This window comes from Silene latifolia, chromosome 7 (assembly GCF_048544455.1).
Source record: "Silene latifolia isolate original U9 population chromosome 7, ASM4854445v1, whole genome shotgun sequence".
Classification (NCBI taxonomy): Eukaryota; Viridiplantae; Streptophyta; class Magnoliopsida; order Caryophyllales; family Caryophyllaceae; genus Silene; species Silene latifolia.
Window position 1 is genome coordinate 74,801,671 of NC_133532.1, and position 14,828 is coordinate 74,816,498.

General features: G+C 42.2%; 1 non-coding gene across 1 annotated transcript; it reads left to right on the forward strand.

Moving 5' to 3' along the window:
- The first annotated feature begins 11,474 nt into the window (after positions 1-11,474).
- LOC141593285 (small nucleolar RNA R71) lies at positions 11,475-11,581 on the forward strand. Its single transcript, XR_012521383.1, has one exon. It is a non-coding gene; the product is annotated as a small nucleolar RNA R71 (small nucleolar RNA).
- The last annotated feature ends 3,247 nt before the right edge of the window (positions 11,582-14,828 follow it).

The window sequence follows — 14,828 nt, forward strand, 5'->3', positions numbered from 1 at the left end:
GACTTTGCCTTGCGAAATTGACTTTGTAAATGGCCAATTGGTAGTTTAAGGATCATAACCATGTATTTGTTTCGAATTTTCGTTAAGTTTTGAGCATTTGAGTGAAATTGAGACGGTTTCATAGCTAAACCGTAAATCGATTCGAAAATAGCCTTAGGATTGCCCATATGCGACAAAACTCGATATTTGGAATCCTTGTGTTATGGGTAAACTTCCTACCATCTCGGAATTTTGGTTTGTGATGGCTTTTTTAGGATACTTTCTAGGGCATAATCGCCGTTATAACGAAATGCTGTCGAAATTCCGACTCGAACCCATGACTAGGCTTCAATGTAGGCTTGACTTGACCCAAATTACCACAGGAGCGGACGGGTTTGTGGGAAAATTGCCAAAGATGGCGAGAAAAGAGCGATTTCAGGGCTCCGAAAACTCGAAAATCCCCTAATCAAGGCTTGTCGTCACTTGACGCGGCCTAAATTTACCTTAATTTTGCAGATGATGAGGCTTCTACATCTGGGAGAGCTCCCATGGACGTGGACACTGCTGTCGACCCTTATCAGGTACTTGAGGAGGCATTGGAGGAGGCATTCACCGCTGCGGTGATGGCTGCTGAGGACGAGGTCCGGGAGGAGGAGGCTGCTGCGGAGGAGGAGGTCCCGAGACGGGCCAACGTTGGATGGGGTGGCCGCCATCTGAGAGGAGCACCTGCGTGGGTTGAGACCTGGGACAGTAGGCACCTGCTTTAGGCTGTGGAGGGTCACCTGTCCTACAAGACGGTGAAGAGCTTGGTAAACAGGATTCATAACTCTTCATTCATCTTCTTTCATTTCTGTTTGACATTCCTTTTCTTCTTCATTTGAGCTAAAGATAGCTTTTGTTTCAAATTAACATAGGAGGCGGGAACATCAGGTCGTTCTCGGGCTACACGACGGCGATGAGGTGCTACGAGAGGCTGTCGGCTGAGGAGCGAGCCATGATCGATCGGGGAGCGTTCGGCGCCTTGGTGCAGGCTTGGAGGAATATTGCGAGGAGGAAGCTTCGGGCTAACCTCAGTCTCGTCCGAGCTTTCTTGGACCGTTTTTGGGACACGACCTCCACGTTTCACATGCCTTTTGGTGAGGTGGGGGTCACGTGGGAGGATTACGGCATGATTTCTGGTCTGCCGTGTGGGACTGAGATGGTGGAGTGGTCGGAGACAGCCAAGAGGGTTGACTCGGCGGAGGCTAGGAGGTTGATCAGCTGGAACTTGACGCCGAAGGCGGCTGCGGTACCTGGCTTGGTGCCTAGTTCTTATGTGCGGGACTACTTTGCGGGGAAGACCCCGGCGTCGGTGGTGATCGAGGGGAGGGAGACGGCTCCTCCTCCCTGCACTGCGGAGCAAAAAGTCCGCTTGTGGCTCTGGTGGTTCTTGTCTTCGATTTACCTCGGAGACAAGGGGGAGAGGCTTTCAACGAAGCTTCTTCCCTTTCTTTTTGACCTGAGCGACCTAGGCCGTTGGGACTGGGTCACTGCTGGTTTTGCGGTCCTCATCCACTTCATGAGGGCCATGGTTCGTCCGGAGTTGATGGAGAAGGGGACTTCTCCTGCTGCTGTCGGCCCTGGACTACTGTTGGAGGTATGAACCTTGACTTCTTCTCATGAAAGATCATTTCCTTTTCTTATCGAATCACGAAAGATCGTTATTGATTATCTTGTTTACAGGTGTGGGTGTACTCCTACTTTCCGGGCATCGCGCCCAAGAGGACGGAGCCGGTGGAGAAGGCATATCCCGTTGTGAGGGATTGGGTGATGTGCAGCACCAGGAGTCGGCGTTCCTTCCACGACGTTTGTCGACGGGAGGTGAACGCTCTTCAACTGGACGGCGTGAGTATTTCACCTTATATTCGTTTGTTTCTCTTTCTTTACTTTTAGAACTGATCATAAGAATGACCCTTCATTTGCTTCTTCTAGTGGGTGCCCAGGCCTTGGGAGGACTACGCTGGCGCTCCTCCTTTCGTGGTTGAGGTCCTTCGACCTAGGAGCTCGAGCCGACTGCTGCTGAGGACGTCGATGGGCCCTGTGTGGTACATGGGTGAGCGCTTGTCTCGTCAGTGCTCTCGGGACATCTTGACGGTTCCCATCGATCCTCCTCGGACGATGTTTAGGAAGCCTTCTGAGGCTGAGAGGGAGGTTGACCTGGCTGGCGTCGGTGGCGACGCCCTCCTTCTTCCTGGTGAGGACTACTCGGCGTTCCTCTACGGGAGGTTGGCGTACTGGCCGGTTGTGGTAAGTGCCTTATCCTCTTTTATTTTTGATTATTTGAGAATACGATAAAAGATCATCAGTTAATGGGAATTATTTGACTTTGTAGGAGGTCGAGGCGGCGGGCATCGAGCCCCCAGAGTACCCCGAGACCCTTGAGTACACCGACACGACGGGGATGACGACGATCTCCAAGCTGCGTGACTTTGACGTGGCGGTGAGAGATGCTGGCCTGGACGAGTGGCAGCATCTCATTCGGAGGGTGAGTCTTCAAACTCGTGTAGTTTTGCGTAAGAACGCATTTGCTCAAATTTGTCCAATCGCTAAGAATCTTTCTTTTGAAATGTAGGTTGCGCCATCCCATTTCGTGGCTTTGTGGAGGGTAGCCAACTGGCTACGGGCTAATGTCGTCGAGGCACTTGCTGGTGGCCGAGGACGTCAGGTATGAACCTTCCGTTTACTTTATTTTTGATTTTTCTAATCTTCCTTATGTTTGGAGTGATTGACATGAGCCAGTTTTGTTGTTTGCAGAGGGAGCGTGAGCTGGAGCGAGAGCTTGCCCAGTCCCGGGAGGAGACGGCTCGCCTGCTGTGGGAGCTCGAGGTCCGCGACGCCGAGGTTGCTGCTCTCGAGGCGAGAGTTGCTGAGCTAGACGGCGACCAGCAGTAGCTTCTGTGTTGCTTCTTATTTTTTGGTTGTATTTCTGTACATTTATACATTTTAGGACCCACTTTTGGACATTTGGATCTTGTTTTGGGGCTCGAGCCCCCAGTTTGGTGTATATATTGGTCGTACTCACTTGGAGGTTTAGTTTTCGGATACTTGTCGTTAAGAGCACCTAGACCAAAACAATATTATTAACTTCACAAACAACTCTAGTATTAGTAAAGAGGCAAGTAAAGGTCGGATCCCAAGGGACGGGTATTGAAGTAAGATTTTCAATTGTAAGTAGCGGTGTCTAGGGGTGTCATAATTTGGGGTTTGAAGTAGAAGATCACTCAACTAAATAGCAATGAAAATAAACAAGCAAGATGATTAAAATGGGATGTAAACAATTGATAAAAGGCACTAGGGTGTCATGGGGTCATAGGGGATTCATGGGAATTGATCATACAAACATATTCTCAAATTATAAGTAAGCAATTATTGTTGTGATGGATCGAGTTGGTTTATATATATCTTACAATCCTAGGAAGGTTTGGGTCCCGGAGCCGAATCGATTAGATTGTACAACACCTACAAGTCGACTTAATCCTCCCTACTCAACTATATGCATGGTCTAATGAGACTCGAGTTGGTTTATGTCTTACAAGTCTCATTGAAAAGGTAAGTAATGGGTAAAAAATACAAGGATTCATAGGCTCGCATTTCATCAAACATAACATGTGCATAAGTTGAGATCACAACAAGCAAGCAAATAAACTATGAAAACATATTAAATTAAGCATGAATCATTCCCCATGTTGATTTCCCCTAATTACCCATTAACCCTAGTTGAGGAAACTACTCACTCATTATCAAGTTTAGCATGTTAACAAGGTTGTCAATCACATTAACAAAGCAAGACATGATGAATAAATGAAGATAATTAACAATAATTAAAAAGGGATTAAGAGAATTATACCTACTAATAATTCCAATAATAAAGCAAAGAATAATAGAAGTACTTGATGATTGATTGGAAGGTTGTCAATCTCCCAATAATAACCCAAATAATCTTCAATTACCCAAAATAAAAGATGAACAAAAGAGAGATTAAGGAAATGAGATTTGTATTAAGACTTGATAAAAAGTTGATTACAAGATTAAGAAGAGATTAGAATGATATAAACTACACTAGAGATTGATAAGAAGAACATGATTATCTAATTAGACTAATGGGGTATTTATAGTGGGGATTAGGTACACAAATTAGGGTTTACTAAGGGCTTAAATGACGATTAAGTCCTTGAGGAATCGCTCCTCTCAAAAGAGATGTCGGTCTCCTTTTTGCCGGTCTTTCCGTAATATGCGCATCCTTCATAGAACAAGAAGAAAACAAAAATTTGCTGTAACACAATCCGAGCGTCCAAGGCAGCGGGACGAGCGGATTGCCTGGCTGCTGGACGAGCGGATTCCGTGGCCGGACGCTCGGATTCTGGCCTTCTTGGACGAGCGTCCCGAGGGTCAAGCCGCTCGGATTCTTGGTCAGTTTCCTTCTTTTCTTCTTTTCTTCTTTTCTTCCTCCTTCTTCCAACAATCCTCGGGGATCTTGTCGGAGATGCAAGGATCTTTCCTCATCATTGCCCATCTACTATAATATGTACAAAGGCCTTCTAGTCTTGTCTTCTCTTTGATGCTTGGTCATTGAATTCAATCAATTTAGCTCTATTTTGCCATGAAATGCAAGGTTTGCACTCCTTTTCTACCAAGGGAACAAAACCTCAAATAATATGCAAAACAAAGGACTAAAGACAATAAATGACCTAAATATGCACTAAAAAGCATGGGAACAAGGCTAATTCGGGGACTAAATACGCTCAAATAATGGTTACATCAAATATCCCCAAACCGAACCTTTGCTCGTCCCGAGTAAAGAGGTGACAAAGATTAGGACCGTTATTTAAACTAACCTAATAGCATAGCCGATATGAGACAATTAGCGGGTCTCACTCCGCCTCTTCAACTCACAACAAGACAACCATGAGGTAGGATGCCTTCTTCCAAGGCAAGGTGGGTCTTGCCAAAATGGCGACACATCCAAACATTAAAGCACACAAAATCAAGTAATGGATGCAACTACAAAAGAATAGCCACTTTCCTCATCTAAGTGGCCGAAATTATCTACAAGGGAAGCAATTCAAGGGTGCACACTCCTTCATAGATGCAATTTCTTCAAACTACTAAGCCTAGAAGGATACCAATAAATCACCTCCAAGTTGTGTCAAGCTAGGGTACCTTTGTCCTCAATCGTTAAATGCTTTTGTTAAGAGTAGACTCTCTATGGTGTTAGAAATACTGGAGGATCACGGAATTCCCCTTCTTGCCTAGACAAGAAGAAGGGTCGTCCCCTCTCTACCATGCACAAAAATGGATACGATGGATAAAGGATCGATATTATTTGAGTTTCATTTGGGAGTATGCTTTTTGTTGTTATTTTTCCCCCCAATTTCTTGTGGCATATAACATTTGAGAACACTTTCTTGCCATTTCTTTTGATGTTTGACATTTCAACACTTGACAACTTTTCAACTTTTGCATTTTTCTTTTGAACATTTTCAAAGTCACCCCAATTAGTAACGAGGGTGCCTTATATTTGAAGCATAGGAGTTTTCATTTTGTTACTCCTTTTTTCTTTTGATGCAATTTGCAAACTTTCTTTCACTTTTCATTTCATTTCTTGAACTCAAATTTGAACAATTTCTTTTTGTGCCCATTCCCTTTAATGAGAAAATGTATGGTAGAACATGGACGAATGATGGTTGCATGGTTTCAAGGGTCACCTTGGAATAAACGGTAGCCAAGGATTTATCACACCACAAGGTACTCTTGACTAGGCCTTAATCCATGGATCAAAGGATACTAGCATGACACATCCTAGGGTGTTTTACAAGTATTCTAACAAGCAAAGTCTTAAGACAAAAAAAGCATCTACTAGGGCCTATATACACTTGTCAAGCTTCCCAAGTAGACGGTTTCACAAAAATTTTCGAACATGCAACTATATGCCATGATGCAACTAACATATATACATCCTAATGCATATGATTCTACCAACTAATATGCCAAATAATCTAAATGCAAGTCCTAAATTCACATTGTTTATACCGCATCAATCAAAATAAAGCCACATAGTCATTAACATAAAGAGGAAAAAGGAGATTGGAAAGATCATACCATGCGGTCTTCAATATCCTCATGTCTCGGATGTGGTGTAGTCGATCAATGTGAACAACGATAGACAAACATAATAATATATACAAAATATATACAAGACTACACTACAAAGGAAATGAACTTGTTTTTGGATTTTCAATTTTTCAATTTTTTTGGATTTTTCGAAATTTTTATTTTTTTTTGGATTTTTGAATAAAAGTCAAGTTAGAATTTCCCATCCCCACACTATTATGGGCATTGTCCTCAATGGCCAATATGATAGGAAATTATGCAAATATGATGCATGATTTCTAAACTAAATGCAAGCTATACTAAGCTACACTACATGATGCATGGGTTTTTGTTATGGCGGAGAGCGTAATTTAGATTACCTCCCGATGCGTATGCATGTACTTCCCCAAACCAAAATAGACATTATTTCTAATGTCTTAAATTTCGGGGTAGTTCATGCACACGAAATGCAATGCTTGAAACAATAAATTGTCATTTTGGATTTTTCATGTGGGAAGAATAAAAAGAACACCTTAATGGAGCCAAGGTGTTAGTCCTCCGTGTTACTAGGACTCTCAAGACTATGATCAAGATAAAATAAAGAAAACAAAAGAAGTAGACAAACCATAAGAGTGTAGGAGCCTCCAAGGTTTGCTAATCCGCCATCATATCATCATTATCATCATTTTCCTCCATAGAAGTGGAATCATCTCCACTCCCGCTTTCACTTCCTTGATCTTCCTCACTTTCTTCTCCTTCCTCATCTTGAGCTTCTTCTTCTTCATCATTCTCTTGAACCTCTTGTTCTTCACCTACCTCTTCATCACCACCCTCATCATCGACAACTTCATCATTAACATTCTCCTCTCCACCCAGTCTTTCACCACTAGATGTGCTTGGAAAGAAAACCTCCCTATCCGCCCAACTAGGCAAAGGACATGATGGATCAAGTAGTCCTTGCCTAGCTAAATGAAGGAGGGGCGGATATTGGGCCTTGTAGGCATCCACTCGATCATTATATGCTTGTTGGTGCATTTATCTCATGAGTAGGGTCAAGTAATCATTTCCTACTTCAACATCCTTAGGTTTGAACTCTTGATATTTGAATGGGTAGGGTGGTGTGACAATGGAGGAGGAAGGCTCTTCGATTTCGCCTCTTTGTTGATGAATGATATACTCGGCTTCCTTGGAGAGTGGAAGAAGGTAGTTTGTTCGGTGAACACTCAATCGGCAAATCTTTGAAGGCAAGGTGAAGGATCTAGCTTCATTGGTTAGCCACCCATAGATGGCCTCCTTTGACCGCCACATAAATTTTGTCTTTGTTGAAGTTTGGGTCAAAGTGCTTGGCCAAATAGGTAACTAGTCCTCCATTCACAATAAAAGCGGTGCCCTCTTTACCACAATCGACATTGAGCCATCTTTCAACCAAAAGCCTTAGAGCATTATATGGCTTAGTATACTTCCTTCCTATGTTCAAGGCCGACTCAAGAAGAACAAAATCGAGCTTGGTAAGATGATTAGTGCTATTTCTCTCTATCAAAGTATTTCCAATGACCTTGTGCCACACTCTAATGCCCGGATGGTGGACTAATAGAGCACGACAAGCATGAAAGCTCACAAATTTCTTTCCAGAAATTGCCCCCCAAAGAGGAGCGGGGTCATACTTTTCGGGGATCTTATGATAGTACGGGGCATCACTAAGGCCTAATATCTTACTCAAAACATCAAAGGTGATGCGTCTATTCACATTTGCAAGACGAAATTCGATGTATTCTCTAGTCTCCACCTTAGTAACTTTCAATGAACTATTGAATTCCAAGGTGAGGTAGGGGTATGTCAATTCTCTCATGGTAAACAATTTACCCAATCCCATGGCCTCAAAGAAGGCTTTGGTTTGCTCAAGAACACCCAACTTTGTCAAGGCATTTTCACAAATAAATTTTGTAGGCATAATGGTCTTCTTAGCAAAATGGACAAATTTATCCCTATGAGAATAGGAAGTGAAAATTACCTCCGGATAGTCGGATAATTGAGCAATAACCGGAGTTGTTGATGTTGTTGCTTCCATAGGGGGATCATATTGTTGAATTTCCAAATTTGCATTAGAAACTACCAAAGCCTTTGAAGCTTTCTTTGCTTGAAGAAGTTGTTACCTTTTTGAAAGTGCCTTTGCTTTGAGTGCCTTTGTTGCCCCTTTAGTTCTTGCCATTGTTGATTTACACCAAAGAAAGATTGAAATCTCCTATTTCTAGCTATGCTCAAATCGATTCAAGATGAAAGGATGTTGCTTTGTATCTCAAAAATCGATTCAAAAGTTAAATATTTTGGTGTTGAATCAATTGATTTTGTTAAAGGAGTGATTTATTTTTGTTGTGAGGAAGTTTTGATTTGATTTTGTTGAATTTGGTTGAGGAAATCTTGTTTTTAGTGATGGAGAGGATGAGGGTTTTGGGGTTTATGGGATTTATGGGTAGTGTTTGAATGTTGAAAGAATGAAATGAATGAGGAAGGGGGTTTAAAATACCCGAAAATTTCAAAACAGCAGGGGAAGACGAGCGGCTGGGGGCACGGGACGCTCGGATTCTACATAAATAGGCTTCAGGAAAACTCGCCACAAGACGAGCGTCTTTCAGTGAAGATGAGCGGATTCTGCTATGTGGGACGAGCGTCTTTTCAAAAAGACGAGCGGATTCTCTTACGGGAACTTTTCTTAAACTGTTGTAGCAAAAAGACGAGCGGATTCTCCTTAAGACGAGCGTTCAGAATCAGACGAGCGTCTTCTCAGGTGGGACGCTCGAATTCTGTTACAGACCAAATTTTTGATTTTTGCAGCTCAACAGGACGAACAGATTCCTCCTCAGACGCTCGGATTCCTGCAAGACGAGCGGATTACCCATAAGCCGCTCGGATTCCTCTTGGACAACACGGATTCAGGTCCATCCGTGCACTGCATAACCCGTTTCATTTCCAATCTTCAAATCTCGTGTTCTACATTGTAGGGGCACTAAAAAGGCATGAATAGCCTAAGCAATTGTTATCCTCACACTAAGTTAAAGCACTACACATCAATAAAATCATTAGTTCCTCCATCACTTCTCTCAAAAATGATGAATATCTTGATCAAGGCACAAAAATCCAAAAATGACAAAAATGCAATATAAGAATTAAAATGCAAGTTAGGGAGTTAGAATATTTACAAATGGTGTTTGGAGAGGACTCCACCAAACTCTCATCCTTAGTGAGATGTCATGGGGGCATGTTCAAGGTGTTGTTTATGTTACTCAACACCTTGAAGAAGTAGTCGAAAGCTTGTTCACTATCATGATAAAGATCCTCAATAGATCTTTGCACTTGTTGTCCTTCATGATGGTCTTGATCGATAGCTTTGAAAATATAGGGATTGAAAATCCCTTCAAACTCATCATCCCAAAGACCGCAAACTTCGTCTACTTGATCATTAAAAATCTCTTGAGTTGATAGAGACAACTCTCCTCCTTTCTTGATTTGGCCAATGAGGCCATCCTCTTCATTTGTCATGGGTGAGCTTTTCAAGCTCTCTTTGTTGCTATTCTCTTGCTATTTTGTTGGAGCATCATCAAATTTCTTTTTCCATTGGAATTCCGACTTCTTCCCATCATTCTTCCGGCTATAGTGATCAACCATAAAACATGGTTCATGCAAACGGGGAGCTCTCATGGTCTTATCAAGGTTGAAAGTTATGCTCTCATCTCCCACTTCTAGAGTAAGCTCTCCATGTTTCACATCTATCACCGCACCCGCGTGTGCAAGAAAGGTCTACCTAGAATGATTGGAATATTGGAGTCTTCTTCCATGTCAACAATGACAAAGTCCACCGGGATGAAAAATTTACCAACTCTTACGGGAACATCTTCCCATATCCCTAATGGTGTCTTCGTTGATCTATCGGCCATCTGGAGTGTGATGTTGGTAAATTTAAGCTCTACCATCCCTAACCTTTTACTCACCGAATACGGCATAACACTCACACTAGCCCCTAGATCACATAAGGCCTTGTTAATCGTGGTGTCGCCAATGGTACACGGTATTGAGAAGCTTCCCGGATCTTTAAGTTTCGGAGGTGAACTCCCTTGAAGGATTGCACTACTCAACTTAGTGAAGGCGATGGTTTCAAGCTTCCGGATCGACTTCTTTTTGTAAGGATATCCTTCATGTACTTTGCATAGGCCGGCACGTGATTGATTAATTCCGTAAAAGGAATCGAGACTTCCAAATTCTTCACAATTTTCATAAATTTTCCAAGTTGGTCATCAAATTTGGGCTTAGCTTGACAACTTGGAAAACGAAGTCTAATCACAATGGGTTCCTTCTCCTTAGCCTTGTCTTCACTTTTCTTTGAAAATTCTTCCTTTGTTGGTTCTCCATCCTTGGAGTTTTGCACAACCTCTTCCTTGTCACTAGCTTCCACAACTTCATCCTCAACTTGCTTCTTCGGTCCTTCATATCTCGTACCACTCCTAAAGTGGATGGCACTAACCGTTTCATGTCTTGGGGGATTACTTTGAGGTTGTAATTGCCCCTTTTGTCTTTGAGAATTTGAAGATGCTAGTTGAGTTAATTGGGTTTCCAACATTTTGGTGTGGGCTAGGATGTTGTTGATGGTGATGTCCTTTGATTGACTATCCTTTTCCATTTGAGTGAAAAACTCTTGTTGATTCTTTTGCATTTGGAGGACCGCTTTTTGAACATCAATACCTTGGTCATTTTGTTGATTGTATGGAGTTTGGTTTTGGTAACCTTGGTTTTGGTTGAAAAAGGGTCTTTGATTTTGGTTTCTCATGGGAGGTGGGGTGTATGTTGGTTGAGGGTTTTGAACATTTTGGCTTTTGTATGAGAGATTTGGGTGGAATTTGGTGTTTTCATTGTAATAATTAGAATAAGGGGTACCACTCTTGTATGCTTGAAAAGCATTCACTTGTTCATTTGTTCCCCTACATTCACTTTGGTCATGTCCCAAAGTTCCACAATTCTCACATATCCCACTTAGGATTGATGAAGATGCCTTCATGGCATTAACATGATGCTTTGGTGATTTTGAGGCTTCTTCAAGTATAGCCATAGCTTTTTCAAACTTCAAATTGATGGTATCAATCTGAGCACTAAGTTGAGCACCCAATTGAGTAATAGAGTCCACTTCATGCTTTCCTCCCCTAGTAGCCTTGCGAGGTCTACTATATTGTGAATTATGGACCGCCATTTCCTCAATCTTGTTCCAAATTTAATTATCGTCAACTTCGGTGAACATACCATTTGATCCCATGTTGAGGATGTTTCTTGAGTCTTCATAAAGACCATTCCAAAATTGTTGTACCAAGAACCACTCGCTAAGTCCATGATGAGGACATAAGCGACAAATTCCCTTGAACCGCTCCCAAGCTTCATACAAAGATTCTTCATCTCTTTGCTTAAAACCCGTAATTTGAGCTCTTAGCATGTTAGTTTTATCCGGTGGGTAGAACTTTTTGTAGAAAGCTAGAGCCAATTTCTTCCAAGAGTCAATTCCGAGAGTAGCCTTATCAAGGCCTTTAAACCATTGTTTTGCGGTGCCAATTAGATAAAAAGGGAATAAGACCCATCGAATTTGGTCTTGAGTTACACCGGTTTGTGAAATCGCATCACACTAGTCACAAAAAGTCTCCATGTGAGAATGAGGGTCTTCACTAAGCATCCCTCCAAATTGGCTTCTTTCCACTAATTGGATAAATGCGGATTTGGCAATGAAGTTTCCGGTTAAGTGTTGTGGTGTGGGAGTACCATTGGGTAGGTTCTCCTCGGTTGGTACGGAATGTGATGAAAATTTAGGCATTGTGGGTTGATTTTGTGTTGGATTTTGTGTTGGGTTCTCCTCACCTTCTCTTGCAAAAGGGTTGACGAACTCAATAGTGTTTGGTTGAATATCTACAACCTCACCAATACCTCTCAAAGTACCTCTAGCAAGTCTTCTATTGTTTGTCAAAGTTCTTTCAATTTCGTGATCAATGGGTAACAAGTTACCTTGTAATCTTCTAGACATGCAAAATATCAAACAACTTGAAAATAATTAGAACAAACCTTGAGGAGTTTTACTTCCCTAAGTCAAAGAAAGACACAACTAATAACAATTTAAGAAAATCTAAATCAAGTTAACACCGTCCCCGGCAACAGCGCCATTTTTGGTCGTACTCACTTGGAGCTTTAGTTTTCGGTTACTTGTCGTTAAGATCACCTAGACCCAAACAATATTTATAACTTCACAAACAACTCTGCAATTAGTAAAGAGGCAAGTAAAGGTCGGATCTCAAGGGACGGGTATTGAAGTAAGATTTTCAATTGTAAGTAGCGGTGTCTAGGGGTGTCACAATTTGGGGTTTGAAGTAGAAGATCACTAAACTAAATAATAATGAAAATAAACAAGCAAGATGATTAAAATGGGATGTAAACAATTGATAAAAGGCACTAGGGTGTCATGGGGTCATAGGGGATTCATGGGAATTGATCATACAAACATATTCTCAAATTATAAGCAAGCAATTATTGTTGTGATGGATCGAGTTGTTTTATATCTTACAATCCTAGGAAGGTTTGTGTAACACCCCCATATTCTGAGGAGCCTTAACTAGGCCTTCCTTAGCATATAAGGGCGTTACCATCTCGGTTGCCCGAGGTAAGTAATCATCAAAAGTCGATAAAAGAACAATTGTAGTTATATTACAAGCATTACAACCAACTTAACAAAATAAAGATACAACTCGTCAGCTACACACTATCTCTATCAAAACTCGTGAGGACTCATCCCCGCCAGGACTCCAGCTATCAACGACATCAACACCTGCTAAGACTGCTCACCAAAAGAGATCACGGCAGACACATAAACAAACAAGACAACCACACAAGGTCAGTACTGAGATAAGACTCAACCTGAATCAACAACAATTATCAACACATTACAAACACAACCAGTCACACACAATCACACCCACCCCAATCAATCTCCGTCACCGACTGTCCGCTGGACTAGCCCTGCCAGTGGGGGACCGCAGCCGTACCCACCAAATCCCCGCTCATCATACCGAGCGATAACCTTGCCCCATTTATGTGCACATCCCCTACCATGGCGGGTTCCACGGAGGGCGAAACTAGGGCGTGAAGCCACTCCCGCAAGTGACTCCACTCAGCCGAGGACATACCTCGAGAACCAGAGACAAACAATCACAGACAGCTGCAATACAACAACAACCAATAAACTATATACACCAACCGACTACCGCATATACGCTGCCACACAAATACAACTACAACACAACAACCACGACATAACTACCGACACACTAGACCATCCACAGAAACTGAGTAGGCGAACCTACCTTTAAGCAACTGCAACCATTCCATGCCAACACACGAAATATCCAGCAATCAAGCAACAACTATATACATAACACAACCATCTATCACTACCAAGCAAACCCTAACTGCAAAGATAAGGATACGGATGATGATGACGACATACCTACAAGAGGAAACCTAGCAAAAGACCACAACCCGACTCAAGCTACGCTCTCCTAAGGCACAAGAACCTTCAAAGGCTTCCATGGAGGTTATATGGTGAAGGGAAGGGAAGGAGGTGACCTAAGGATCTGAAGAAATGAGGCGGAAATGATTTGCGGATTTAACAAAACACGATTTTAAACCCTCGCTGAAAACCCGTTACTCGATCGAGTGGCCCACCTACTCGATCGAGTGGCCCCTACACGATCGAGTATCTAAGCTACTCGATCGAGTAGCCTCTACTCTATCGAGTACCACCCCTAACTCAAAACACAAGATAACTTTGGTACGCACTTCTAAGGACTATTACCGCTCTCAAGGTCAGTCAACGCTGGTCAACGGGTCTCTAAAAGGGCGGGTATTACAGTCTTCCCCCTTTAAAAAAAACTTCATCCCCGAAGTTCAACTCACCCAACCAAGGCATACGATACGGAAACAAAACGACATCACTACTCTTTCGACATAGGTCACTACTCCCCGGAAATACCATCCCCCATGTCATCATCATCAACTGTCTAACGCTCCATATAGATCGGCCTCTAAAAGCTACCACTTGAAAAACCAACCTCACAACACCAACCGGCACAACCAACGATTACCCAACACATTACGAGATTACACTTTCACTAGCAACAACCATCAACATGAAACATGTCACATATCAACACGCAGCATGACTATACCACCATGTTACTCAACAACGCGATTCTATTCCAACACATGACATCATAACTATCTCTTTATGACCGTATTTTAAAACATACTATCAACTTTTACTTCGACACACGAATAACTCAACGAACCAATGCAAACAATTACAATTTCATACAAGAAATGTAACCAAAGTGATAGAAAACCTTATAAACAAACAACAAAATAATTGCAATATCGGCCTTTTTATTTTGCGACATTACTCTTCCCCTCTAAAAGGAACTTCGTCCCCGAAGTTCACCACCAAATCACTACACATGTTATGTACTACTTACGTCTTGACACATATATCTAACCCATATCATTCATTATTGACATTACTCATTAATTAGACAACCATTAAACCATAAAAACGTATGCAACCATATTCGAATAACTAGCCACCGTCAAGAATGCATGTATATACCATATGCATTTGTATATGGAAGGACACAGCTCCGGTGAAA